Below are 14,675 nucleotides of genomic sequence, written 5' to 3'. Positions count from 1 at the left end.
AGATTATTGTTTTCTGAAAGTGAGAAATAGAAAAATAATAGGGCTTCAGTGAGAGTAGAAGTGCAGATTATTGTTTTCCAGAAAGGCTGGACCAATCAGCATTCCCACCAAAAATCATATGTGAGTCCCTTTCTCCCTACATCAGTGCCAGCACTGGTTTTTCTTATTCTTTTTGATATGTGTCAGTCTCTATGGTGTGAAATGATATCTCATTACTGATTTGATTTGCATCTACTTGATGATTCGTGATATAGAGCATTTTTCATGTGCCTTTTGGCCATTCATATTTCTTCTATGAGGAAGTTTCTCTTCATTTCTGTTCATTTGTTCTCCATATTTTTATGGGGTTAGATTTTTTTTCTGGTGCTGTTAGTTTGAGGGAACATATTTTAACAATCATTATCTTGTATCATTGTTTCCCAAACTGGGATATCAGATAACACTGGTTTGTCCTTGCTCCTCCCACAGGGAGCTTAGGTTTATTGAGTTTCACCCATCACAGCCCTTGAGGCACACCCAATTTCATCAGGCACTCCTACTCCTATATTGCTTTTCTCTTTCCTTTATGTCTTTGGCATTGTTTAGTAATGTCCTTTTTTGTATAGACACAGGAAGACAGTTGATGCTATGCTTTTAAAACGTGGAAGTTGGGGCCGGAGCGATAGCACAGAGGGTAGGGCGTTTGCCTTGCACGCGCCCGACCCGGGTTCGATCCCCGGCATCCCATATGGTCCCCCAAGCACCGCCAGGAGTAATTCCTGAGTGCAGAGCCAGGAGTAACCCCTGAGCATCGCTGGGTGTGACCCAAAAAAGCAAAAAAAAAAAAAAAAAAAAACAAAAAAAAAAAAAAAAAAAAACGTGGAAGTTAATTTACCCTGAATAGTATTTACTCCTGGGGACCCATCATGTTTACTTGACTTAAGCCCCAGTTGTCCTTACTTCCTAATGCCCCCAAAATGAGGGTCTCAGAGAAGGACTTGGATGGGCCCAGGGCAAGCTATAAATTTCACTGGCATCAAAAGGAAACAAGCTAAGTGTCATAAGAAGTATAATAAGGTAAGAGCACGGTCATGGAACAAACTCTGTCATGACCCAAAAAGAAGTAATTGAATAAGTACCCTACTGGGGTTAGGAAAGAGCCACTTCTTAAGCTTATACACACACACACACACACACACACACACACACACACACACATATATATACATATATATATGTATATATATATATATATATCTTACTGTGTTCATACAAAATGACTAGAAATAAATGGATTACTAGCTGAGGAATGAGAAAGCAATAGCCTTTAAATGGAATCCGGCCCCTGAGCAGATCTCCTAGTAATCTAGAGTGCTGAACCCCCAGATGAGATTTTGTCCTTTAGTTAATCTCCTAGAATTTCCCCTGAAGGAAGGGCTCACCCATCAGTTTATTGCTATGATGTACACACCTCTGTGTACCCAATATTTCATGATTTCTGTATAACTAACACTAGTGCTGAGAGAGAAAGAAATAAACTGCAGCTGATTACCAACCATCCTTGTGGCCCCCGCCCATTGCCATCAGGTCTGTCAGGGTAGGGAGGCAACTCTTGGCCACCACATGTGCCTCACACCCACACTTTTAACTCACACTAGGAGTTACTGATTCTCCCAAGGATTTACTGGAACATTTAATGGGGATGGTAGTAGCCTAGAGCACAATTTGGTATGCTTTCTGTTTGTTTGCTTAAAGAATGTAGATGTCCATGGGGTTACTGAGTAGGATGTTTTTCCCTAACGGGGGTCCAGAGACCAAAGGGGATAGTTGACTTTATCTCTTTTGACACAGAAGTCTCCAGCCTAGTGTGTTTTACTTATTATTACATAATTCTGAATGGTTTCATTCTTTCACATCCACTTGAAAACTATGAGCTTTCATATAAAATTTTCAAAGATGTTATGTATTGTTATCACAAAATAAAATGTCCTTATGACTGTTAGAATTTAAATTGGAGAAGGAAGAATGATTTTAACCTGCTACATTAGTTCCTAGATTGTTTAAAGCAGATCACTATGACTGAGCTATGTCACAAGATCTCCTGTAACTTTTCTGCTGGAAGCCAATAACTTAATTCTTCTAATGTAGTCAGGATACAGCCCTCACAGATAATTCATTTGTTTAATGGTAAATAAAAGTGAGACAGGCAGTGGCGGGAGGGGTGGGGGAGGAGCCCTTTGGTAAGGTGCATTCAGTGGCTGAGAGCCACCTTCCTGGAGGAACAAAGAGATGGGGACCATGACAGCTGATAGTCAATTGACAGTGGATGTTGAATTCACAAGTTAATAGCATACTCATAGAACATCTGAGGGGAGTCAAGGTATAGGGCTGCATGTTAGGTTGTGTTAAACATTTCCAGAGATAAGCATTTTGAGGAGGCAATTCTCTTGCAGGTATTAAGTCAAGGAGACACTGTCTCTTAGGGGATCTCTTCTATACTGAGTTATTCCCCCAGGGGCAACAAATATCTATGTTGCTTTTCTCTTTTCCTTGCTGCCAGAACATATTAAACAATTTATATTGCTCCAGCCCCAATGTGAAAATTCTTAAGAGACTCTCCTTGAGATAAATTTTAAAAGTTTAAAGAGAATGATCTCAAGGACAAGGAGTCAAGCAGGGCATACCCTGTTTTCTGTTTTCCAATAACTGTTGTAAAAGCCAGACTTTTTCTTCTGGAGCAAACTGAGAAAAGATAGGATTTCTGGCGTCAGTCTAGAAAAAACTCCAACTCCTTCTAAGCATCAGGTCTTAACTGCCTTGGGCCATTGATGGCAGAGCCCTCCTCAAGGGTAACACGGTTACTGAGATCTGAGTTGGAAATGCTGAGAGAGGCGTGGATCCAGCAGTTATTGAAAATAACTAGCAGTTATTAAAAATCATTAAGAGTTTTGAAGTTTTCATACAATCTCTGAAGTGCTCTATTATTAATACATGCAAGCAAGATATTATCCCTATAACACAAGCCTGAGTAAACTTAGGACGAGACAGGCACAAAAACAAAATCAATAAAATATTGAAATTCAATGTCTGTATTGATCTCCTCCCAAGCCCACCATGCCACTTCACAGTCTTGAGCAAAACCAGCACGGGGCCAGGGAGCCGAGCCTGCCTTTCCTGGCCTGTCTGCTTCCCTTTACCTACTAACATCCCAGGAGTTAATCTGATTCCTAAAAATCTCTGCCCAGAGTGACCTGGGGCATTAATTTGCACCAAGTAAGTGCCTTCACTCCAGCCTGTAAAACATTTACCTTCAGTAGAGAGAGGAAGATACAAGGCACTATTAAAAATGACGGAGTCCATTCTTAACCCTTCATAAGATGGGGGCTGATTTTCCTCCAGCTGGACAGGATGCGGGGGACAGGGGTGAGAGAGGTCTGGGTGGAATTGACCACCTATCCTCTGATAAAGATCTTAATTGTAAACTTCTATTGGGAACATATCCCAGGAGACTGGAGGCCATTTGATTTTGGGGACGTGGTTTGGGGGCTTTGTGGATCTACCAGGCTGCTCTTGGACTCAGAGTCTGAGGAAGTGACAGGGCGCATTATCTACATCACTTTCATCTGTTGTGCTGAAGGTTTAATCATACAGAGGAGATGCATGTCTCTCTGGTTTTATGCCAGTAGGGAATGTTAAATCCACATCATCAGAAGAATTCCTGGCCTGAAAGCACATTTTCACTGGAAAAGTCTTATCATCTTTTAGGCATTTGGTCGGGAAGGAACCAAGATACAGCTTTCTCAGCTGAGGGCCCTTTCTTTGTCTCATCTTTAATCCTCTTAAAGGTCTGTTTGCTAAACTCCTGCCCCTGGGGAGAAAAAAGATCTCCCATCTCATACCTAATATTCTCCTCCTTCTCAACTGTACTTCCCCAAAACTGAGGAATTGAATTAACAGTCTCCTGTGTAATCCAGAATTCTATGAGGATCCAAGTCCCCCCTTGGATATCCTATAGACATTGTCCTTAACTTTTCTCAAAACTTTTGGTGGCCAAGAGCTGCCTCCACAGCAGAGGAACAAAGAGACGGAACCACACTGATGGTCAAAATGGCCTGCTTATTTCAGAGCTGATAACATACTTATAGAACATCTGAGGGTTTGAGATATAGGACTGCACTGAAGTATGATTGATCACTTACAGAGATAAAGTACTTTGGCAGAGGCAATTCTTTTGGAAGAATCAACTCAAGGAGACACTGTCTCCAGAGGCTATACTGAGAATTTCACACAGGGAGGGCAAACGTCTATATTGCTTTTCTCTTGCTCTTGCTACTAGTACATATTAAACAATTAATGTTACTTTTTATTAATACTTGCAGTTATTTGGGTAAACACAATAAGAGATATAGATTCCAAAACTTAGTTCTCTGGTCTCTGGGGGTAAATACTGCCTTGATTTTTACCATAAATCCCAAACTTAAGTCCTCAGGCTGATTTAACTTTTCCTACCCCCTTGGGGTCCTGTCTTTAAGATCATTACGGTAAAGAGCATGCTTTATGATTTCTAGACTTGTCCCATTTCAAAGCCAGGGTAACTCTGATGTTGGTGGGCCCCACGGGTGACTTATGTGAAGCAGGGGTGAGAAAGACGGTCACTTTCTCCAGATCCGCCTCTGCCACTGGGGACCCAGGGTTACTGGGTTCTTGTCTCGCCTCGCAGAGAGGAATTTCAGGAGTAGACGAGCAGTGAAATTACAGTTTTTATTTGGAAGTTATGAAGGGAAGGAGGGAGAGAAAGTGGGAGAGAGTGGAGAGTAATGTGCTCAAGAGAGAACCCGGGCTTCTCCAAGGGCGGAGAGAGTCCACACACACTCCAGTATTGGACAGGAGAGCATGAAAGTCCACATCACAAGAGGGGAGATGCAGGTGACACATGTGCTCGGGCACCATATGGGCTCAGGAAGCTTCCTTTGTACTAAAACTAGCATCTCAGGCCATGTGTTATTAACATTAGTATTAGTATTCGTTATTAACAGTATTATAATTATTAACATTAGTATTATGATATAATTATAATATTAACATTAGTATTATAATTATTAACATTAGTATGTTTTAAAGAGGGTACATCTGTACTTTGAACCTCGATTTATGATGGACAGGAATAGAACACTACCAGTTTTGTGTTGCAACCTCTGGTTGCAGTCTAGTCCAAACAGTTGAAAACAGTTTTACATGAAAACTGATCTTATGGGCATTGCCATTTTAAATTTCTTTAATAGTAATAGATCTGTTGAAATATTTCATGTCTTCTTGGTTCAGCCCAGAAAGGCTACAGGAGTCCCTGAATTTATCCATTTCAGACCTCTTTTTAACGCCATGCACAGAAGTCAAGACAAAATGGATTAAATACCCCTCAATATCAGACCTGAACCCATAAGGTACATACTGGAAAACAGGCAGAACTCTCCAGGACATTGAAGCTAGAAGCAAAGATAAACAAATAGGACTACATTTAATTAAGAATCTTCTGCACTTCAAAGAAAACAATGACCAGAATACAAAGACAGCTCAAATACTGGAGGAAACTATTTGTCTGTCACTCATCTGATAGAGGGTTAACATCCAAGGTATATAAAGCACTGGTAGAACTTTGAAAGAAAAAATTATCAAACCCCATCAAAAATGTGATAAGAGACAAACAGATGCTTTCTAATAAAAGTAACACAAATGGCCAAAAGGCATATAAAAATACTCAATATTATTAAGCATCAGGGAAACACAAACCGAAACAGCAATGGTGTATCAGTTCATACAAAGGAGACTGGCATTCAACACAAAGAACAAGAGTAACCAACACTGGCACAAATGATAGGAAAAGGGGATCCTCATTCCCTGCTGCTGGGAGCGTTGACAGGCCCAGCCTTTTTGAAAAACTATCTGGACACTGCTCAAAACCTAGGAAGTGAGCTTCCCTGTACCCATGGAGCTTATTTCACTGCTAGAAATACACCCACAGGGTCCCCAAAACACAACTCAAAAAAGACATCTGCACCCCTGTGCTCATTGCAGCTCTGTTTACAATTGCCCAAATCTGGAAACAACCCAAGTGCCTAAGAACCAATGACTGTTTTAAAAAGCTATGTTAAATATACACAATGGAATATTAGACAGCCATTAGAAAAGGTGAAGTCATGAAATTTGGTGAAACATGATGAATCTGTAGAGTATCATGCTGAGAGAAATGAATCACAGGGAGAGAGACACATACAATGACCTCATTCCTTTGCAGAACATAAAGATGCACATCAGAATAATAATGCCCAACGACAACAGAAACAAGGAGAAGGAAAGCTTGTTCTTTGTAGGAAGTTTGTAACAGTAGGGGTGAGGGGGTTACAACAGGGAAGGGACCACTATAACAATGATAGGGGGAGGTAGACAATTTTGATGAGAACTCAGTGTTGAAAGGACATAAAGTGGTATGCATGAGATGTTTTCAGTAACAGTGCTGCATCCCACAGTGCTTTAAAGGGAAAAAGAAAAAGGGAACAGTGCATTCCACTGAGGCAGACGGAAGGGTGGGTGGGTGGTGGGTGGGAGGGAGGGAAACTAGGAACATTGGTGGAGGGAAGGTGACACTGGTAAAGGGATTGGTGTTGGAACAGTGTATGCCTGAAACTCAATCATAAGTAACTTTGTAACTTGATAATTTATTGTGATTCAATAATTAAAAAAAATAGTGATACTGGCAGGATTCCACAGACTAATATGGTGGAAGAGCTGCTGGTTTTCTTTGGAATTGGATTGTAGCATTGGCTACCAACAGGGAAGAAGAGCAGCACAAAGAATGTTATTCTCTGGCGACCTTTCCTCCTTTCAGGGAACTCTTTTTCCCTCGAGAGTGGAACTACCCATTAGATGGAAATCAACATTGTGCCATGAAAATGCCCATTCTGTCCTCTGCCTGCGGGCTGAGGCATCCTTCAGAGGCAGGGGTTGTCTTTGAAAGGGAGGGTCAGTTATGGATTAGCTTCCCAGGAGACCTGTGAGCCTAATCACTTCTTATGTGATGTAGAATTAAAAGACCAGAGAGGCAGTGTAGCTCGTCCAGGGCCATACAACAGAGTAGAGGCAGAGCTTTGGCAAAAATGAATCTCTTTTTGGTCCTCTTGAATTGAAAGAAGTCTAATTGAAAGAAGTCATTGAAGTAAGAAAAATTAATGTTGGTGGGGAGCCCCAGCAGAGTTATGTGAAGTGGGGAGGAGAGGCGCAGCAGAAGAGAAGGGAATCTGCAACTTTCTCTGTCTCCACCTTCGCCACTCAGAGAAAGACTGGGAAATCTAGGACGGATGGTTTGCTGTGAGCCTTGCTCTTTGCAAGAACTAAGTCAGTCCTAGGCATCAGCCAGGACTTTCAGGTGCACTGTCTTTCCCTCTCAGGGAAAAAAACAAAACGAAACATCAGGACGAGGGCTCAGAGAGATAGTACAGGGGGTTGTTTTGTACATAACTAACCTGAATTTGATCCATGGCGTCCCATATGGTCCCCTGAGCACTCAGGAATAACCTGTGACCATCACCAGGGTTTTCTCAAAAAACGAAAAGAAAAAAGAATTCCAGGAGGGGAAGAACCATGAAGGATAAACAAGTTTTTTGGAAGATAAAGGGAGGTAGGGAGAAGGTAAGGTAAGGTCCATGCGCAAGAGAAAACATGGCTTCTGCAGAGTGGCGAGAGGCACAGGACACACCCCGCGCTGGATATGAAAGCAGGAAGGCCCACAGAAGTGCCAGCAGCAGGTGCTTCTGCCGCCTTTGCTCCAAGGTGGCTCTTACAGGCTTTTCCCAGCTTGTCCCTGGGGCTTTCTACTTAGGTGAGCATCAGTTGCTAGGGTGGTTGCCAAGGGATAAGTTGAGAGGAGTTGGTGGTTTTCTTTGCCATTCCTTTCTTGGTTTCCTTCCTACTGGAGTTTCCTTGGAGGTGGGGTCTAGCCTCCTCTGGGCCCGCAGTTGTGACAGGCCTCACTTCCTGTGTCCTCAGCGGGCCCTGGGGGCCCTGGGGCTCACTTGGTTTTATTACTTCCCAAGAACTCTGTCTTGAGAGACAGGGGCCCTTTCCCCTTCTGCCTGCCTGCTTCATATCCCCCCCCGACCCCAGATGAGATTTACTATCTTAAATCTTTAAGGAGAAAATGGTTAAAGGTCCAGACTTTTGGAGCTTCTGACAAAAGAACTGTGGATTCTGCCTGCATAAAGGGTGCAGCCTCATGCTACTGAAATGTTAATGGAGAACAGGCAATGATTTATTGGACTTCAGAGTTATCAGTCTCAACACCTGAACAGAAAGAACATGATTATTGTTGAATGAGTGAAAAGCCTTTCCTCTGTCCTTGGGGGAGTGGTTTGCTGTTTTAGAAAATACTGTCTCTGGAATGATCACTGTATCACTGTCACTGTCATCCTGTTGTTCGTGGATTGACTCGAGCGGGCACTAGTAACATCTCTATTCCTCCTAGCCCTGATATTTTAGCAGCCTCTCCTTACTCTTCTTTCCCAATGATTGGAGGCTTATTCAGGGTCAGAGGAATGAGACCCATTGTTATTGTTTTTGACATATCAAATACGCTGTGGGTAGCTTGCCACCTCTGCCTGTGTGGGCAGGATACTCTTGGTAGCTTGCTGGGCTCTCTATGGAAAATGGGTCAGAAGTGTCTTATAATGTGTCCTGAAAGTGGCCTGGAATGATAACAACAGAATTTAAAACAACAAAAATCTGAAGCAGCATAGCACTATACCTATCAATAAGATTATAAGAATGAAAAGTAATTCTGAACCATGAATTTGTTTGATAGACAAGAGGACTTATGTGTTCAGGTTCTCTTATGGATATATAAACACAGGCCAGTCATTTATATTAGACCTAGTAATAAAGATATTTAAAGAGAGAGTTTCTTATACAGACTTATGAGCTCCAGAAGGCTGACCAATCTTTTTCTTGAAACGAGCAACTCTGAGGTACGAGTATTCTCTAGTTTTTCTTTTAAAAATAAGGTTTCAGTCCTCACTGGGTTCATAGGAGTAGGATGACTCATTCTGTTATAGTCTTATCACTGTTTGGTATAGATGGAACTGATTTTATCCTGGGAATATGAACCTTGCTAGAAATTCAGTTAAGCTTCACAGCTGTGGGAGTGCTCAGGATAACTTGGTAATATCCCTTCTACTTAGGCAGTAGTTGATCTGAAGGGAATTCAGACTCCCAAGTCCTGAGAAGCCTGGGAATTACTTAAAGTCAGCTACCAGGCTGAATTTTGTTTGGAGGTAATTCTTTGTTTGGGTAAGGTAAAACAGCATTTTCTTTTTTCTTTTTTAATTTATTTTTTTATTAGTGAATCACCATGAGTTACCGTTACAAATTTATGAACTTTCATGTTTGCATTTTGTTTATATCCCTCCACCAGAGCCCAGTCACCTCCACCAATGTTCCCATTATCACTCCCACCCTCCCACCCCCCCCACGCCACCTCTGTGGCAGGGCACATTCCCTTTTGTTCTCTCTCCTAAAACAGCATTTTCATATTCCTGAATTTCCTGTAGCAGTTGTCCAAGACTTAACAACATATTTCTAAACTTGAGTCCAATAAGAAATCAGTGGATAAAAAGAGCATGCCATATAGCAGTTCAAAAGGGACTAAGTTTTGCTCTTGGAACTATTCTATATCTAAGAAGGACTATAGGTTAAAGGGAAAGTCACAACTCATAGGTTTCTTGGCATAACTTCTCTAATATTTCTTTAAGGGTATGATTGAATTTCCTAATAATTGGGGACGCCACACCCTGTGGAGTTGATAACTAGTCTTTAGGGCAGAGATTAAATCCTGGGTGACTTCTGAAGTAAAAGAAGTCCCTTTGTCACTCTGTCATGACCTGGATAAGCCAAATCTGAAGATTACTTCTTTAAGTGACACCTTAAACACTTCCCTAACTTCCTCAGTACAGGTTGGAAAGGCTTCTTCCCACCCAGTGAAAGTGTCATAAGAACCGATAGTTACACCCTGAACGTTTAGACACCTGTGTAAAGTCAAGCTTCCAATCTCCCTGGATATGTGCCTCAATGCTCGACATGTGGTACCAGGAGAGGAAACCTAGGCATCTTACTGTTTTTGAAGATGGCACATAAAGCACAGCTCTGAGTTACTTCTCTAACTGTCCTACACAGCCTCTTCCCATGATAGTTTTCACTCAAGTTGTTAAAGCATCTCTTCCTCGTGTAATCTTTTAGTAATTTTCCACTGCATCAGCCCAGGAATAAGTAGTTTTTATTCTTTTTAAATTTTTTTTTGTGTGTGTCACACCTGGTGATGCACAGGGGTTACTCCTGGCTCTGCGCTCAGGAATTACTGCTGGAGATGCTCAGGGGACCATATGGGATGCTGGGAATCGAACCTGGGTTGGTCGCGTGCAAGGCAAACCCGCTGTGCTATTGCTCCAGCCCCAGTAGTTTTTATTTTTTAATAAACCGTCCATTAGTTTCCTTTTGAAAACCTTGTTGCAATGCCCATTGTTTCTCTTCTGCAAAGTATTCAAGCTTATAATCATCTCTGGATGAGAATAAATCCCACGATGGACAATGAGGTTGTGGGAGGAGGGAGGCTGGAGCAATAGCACAGTGGGTAGGGCATTTGCCTTGCACGAGGCTGACCCAGGTTTGATTCCCAGCATCCCATATGGTCCCCTGAGCACTGCCAGGAGTAATTCCTGACTGCATGAGCCAGGAGTAACCCCTGTGCATCACCGGGTGTGACCCAAAAAGCCAAAAAGAAAAAAAGAAAAGAAAACCCACAATGGAACAAGAATGGACTCTTTTCCTAGCTACAGCATCTGCCTGATGATTCCATTAGTTATCTCACTATTCTTTTCTTTTTCAACCTCTGCAGTACATAATGGCTATTTTCTTGAAGGCTTGCATTGCCTCCAATAGTTATAGAATTTCTTTCCCAAGCTTTGTTATACTATTTTTAGCTGTTAAAAATCTTTGTTCTTTCCAAATGACTCCATGTGCATATAGAACTAGGAAATCATATTTATAATCAGTATAGATATTTACTTGTAAGTCTTTTAGCCTATTGCAAGCTCAAGAAATAGCATGTCTGCCTTTTCAATTGAAGTTCTCCCTGGTAAATTTCTGCCTTCTGCTATCCTGGTTGGATTAGTAACAGCATGTGCAATGTTAAGTAGGTCCCTCCATGACTAGTCTACTTCTACAAGGAAACCAAGTTTCACCTGGATTACCCAAGGAGGTAGTTTTTAAATTCAGCCTACTAGAATATATTTTGTTCATTCACCTCTGTAGGACTGGAATCTGATTTCTACAAAGGACAAATTACATAAACACAGTTTTCCCTCCATCTTCACTTTACACTTGCCGAAAGACTTAATAAGCTAGATTTGTCCTTTTGCATAATCACAGCAAGACTGGAGATCCATCTGGGGTGACTCATTATTTAGTGAGTGGTCTGGGACTGGCTGAGGACAGAGTAGGTGTCTTACATTAATAAATTCATCAATAATTTTACCTGTTATGTCTGAGTTACCCAGTGTGAAGATCCAAAGATTCCAAGTTCAGCATGATTAGCTGGAGGTGGCCTCAAGTCCGGCAGAAAGGAGTCCATCCCACCCAGGGCTGGGAGAGAGCCTGGTCTCCAGTACTTTCTCTTGATGCCAAGGACAGGGCCCAGAGGTCAGTCATTGTAGATTTGCAGACATGGACATTCCTTGTTTTCCATAGCAGAGACAATTTCCAGTTCTTTCTTAAGCCAGTTAGCCAGTTTCCACAGTCTCCCTAAAGTTAGTAGAGTTATAACAATACCAGCTAGTTTGACCTCATTCCCCTTGAACTCTATTTCGCCTGGCAAAGGGCTCTGGAATCCTGTACCTGGCTTTGAGATTTCCTATCAGCATGAGGGATTGCTCCTACTACCGAGAAGAAACGCTTCCTCTCTGGCTCTATGCAAACCAACACTGTGCCATGAAACATTGAAAACATGCTGAAGGAGAAGTCGGTGGCTCCACTGGTGGCTTATGTGAGTAAGGTGGGGCAGAGAGAGATGATCACTCTCCCAACCCCCCTCTGACACCTCTGACACCCCGGGAACGGCTGGGAACACTAGAACTGATAAAGTCTACAATGAGCATCTGAACAGCAATGCACTCCGAGTCTTGCCAGCCCAACGAGGTGGCTGTCGAGCCATACCTGGCGTCCACTTGGTCTTACTGCCATGGGGTTTGATCCCCACCACCCAATCTCTCCGGGAGCCACGGACTCGGGCTAGAGGGAGGAATTGCTCTGTGCTGGAAAGGAAAGTCAGTCCGAGGCCTTACCCAAGGTTTCTGGGTCCTTGTCTTTCTCACAAAGGAATTTCAGGAGTAAACGAGCAGATAAATTAAAACAGATTTTCTTTGGAAACTTTTAGGAAAAGGAAAGGGGAAAGAGCAAAGAGAGAAACACGCTCCAGGGAAATGTAGGCTTCTCAAGAGGTAGAGAAAACCCCAGGACACGTCTCAAGAAGGGAGAAGTGGGTGATACATGTGCTCGGCCACGTGGGCCCAGGCAGCATAGGCACGTCCTTCATTTGGTCAAGGAGGCTTTGATAGGGTTTCCCCAAGGTGCCCCCTGTGGGGCTCTTAGGTAAGAGTCTTTTGCTAGGGTAGTTGCCAAGGGGGGAGCTGGGAATGGTTCATTATCTTCTCTGAAATTCCTTTCCTGGCCTTTGTTCCTGCTGGAGCTTCTCTCGGAGGGGGTGTCCAGCCTGCTCTGGGTCCGGTGCCAGGTGCCTGGTTTTCACCTGAGCGCACAAGGTAGGCTCTCTGCAGCCTGGGGCTATTGATTTGTTACATTCTAGGAATTCCATTGCCAAAGGCGCCCTCCCTGTCGCCTTGCCTACACCTGGGAGGAGAGACATGGCAGACTCAGGAAGGAGAGGGAATCTGCTCTTTTCTTTTTACCCACCTCTGCAAAGGAACAGCTGGGGAAATCTTGGACTGATTTAGTTTGCTGTGAGCTCTGCTCCTTGCAGGAAAGGAAAGTCAGTCCTAGACCTTACCCAGGCCTTTTGAGTTCTTGCCTTACTGTCAGAAAAGAATTTCAGAAAATGAAAAGTGAAATAAAAAACATTTTATTTGGAAGTTCTGAGGAAGGGAGAGAGAGAGAGAGAGAGAGAGAGAGAGAGAGAGAGAGAGAGAGAGAGAGAGAAGAAGAAGAAAAAGGAGGAGGAGGAGGAGGAGGAGGAGGAGGAAGAGGAGGAAGGGAGGGAGGGAGAGAGGGACGGAGAGACAGAGGGAGATAGAAAGAGAGAGAGAGAGAATGAACGTGTGCTCAAGAGAAAACACACAATTCCCCAGTTCAGGGTGAACGGAGAGAGAGAGAGAGTAATGCACTCCAGCGAGAACATGGACTTCTCCAAAGTTGAGAGGGAGCCCAAGTACACATTACAGCATTAGATATGGAAATAGGAAAGTCCACATCTCAAAAGGGGAGTTGTAGGCAACACATGTGCCCAGGTACCACATGCAATCAGCAGCAACACATGGACACAGGCAGCACGTGGGCTTGGGCAGCATATGCAGATACTTCTTTTGTTCAAGTTGGCTTTTATAGGGCTCTCTACTTCGGTCCATTACTAGGATGGTTTCAAGGGGTAGAGTTGGGAGTAGTTGATGGTCTCCTTTGTTATTCCTTTCTTGGCCTTTGTGACCATTAGAGCTTCTCAAGGAGGGTGAGCCAGCCTTCTCTAGGTCTGTGCTGACCTGAGGTAAAAGTATTAGCCCTTAGCTCCTGTGTCCACAAGGTGGGTCCTGGCAGCCTGAGGGCTAGTGGTGCATTAATTCTCATGAGGGCTACCTTTTCCATATCTGCCTGCCTGCTTCAATATGAAATTCCATCTTTTAATATAGAATTTATGTGCTTTAATATGTAAAATCCATTTACATAAATTTCTACCATGTAAACATAAATGAACATGCTTAGTTTTTTTACATTTGTATACTTAAATTAGAAAAATTCTTTTATATATAAAAAACTTTCAAATCATATTAGATGTTGGAATTTTATACAATGTCAATACAACATAACCTATTTTGTTATAATCCTGCTTTATAATACCGTAGCACTGTAGCACTGTTGTCCCATTGTTCATCGATTTGCTCAAGTAGGCACTGGTAACATCTCCATTGTGAGACTGTTGTTACTGTTTTTGGCATATTGAATACGCCACGGGTAGCTTGCCAGGTTCTGTCATGCAGGTGAGATACTTTCGGTAGCTTGCCGGGCTCTCTGAGAGGGATGAAGGAATCAACCCTGGGTTGGCTGTGTGCAAGGCAAATACCCTACCCTCTGTGCTATTGCGCCAGTCCTACCAAATTGCCATACCAAATTGCTAACTTCTCAAATATAAGCTTTCGTGCTAGAAAGTGAAAAATCCAGATGTTCAGTGTACTCCAAAAATATAAATAAAATTATCTTATTCCTGGCCAAAGCAAGAATGCAGTGGATAGGGCATTTGTCTTGCTCGAAGCCCACCCTGGTTCTTTCTCAGACACCACATATGGTCCTCAAGCCTGCCAGTAGTGATCCCTGAGTGCAAAGCCAAAAGTAGTCCCTGAGCACTGCTGGGTATGACTCAACACAGAAATGAATAT

At 42.8% G+C, this 14,675-nt stretch overlaps 1 protein-coding gene across 4 annotated transcripts in view; it reads left to right on the top strand.

The window, feature by feature from the left end:
- Positions 1-14,675, top strand: part of GAS7 (growth arrest specific 7) — a 313,323-nt gene that overhangs the window by 220,464 nt on the left and 78,184 nt on the right. The window lies entirely within an intron of this gene.

Source organism: Sorex araneus, chromosome 6, assembly GCF_027595985.1.
Source record: "Sorex araneus isolate mSorAra2 chromosome 6, mSorAra2.pri, whole genome shotgun sequence".
In the NCBI taxonomy this organism is placed as follows: Eukaryota; Metazoa; Chordata; class Mammalia; order Eulipotyphla; family Soricidae; genus Sorex; species Sorex araneus.
The sequence above is the reverse complement of the archived record's forward strand: the minus strand, read 5'-3'. Positions and strand labels throughout refer to the sequence as shown.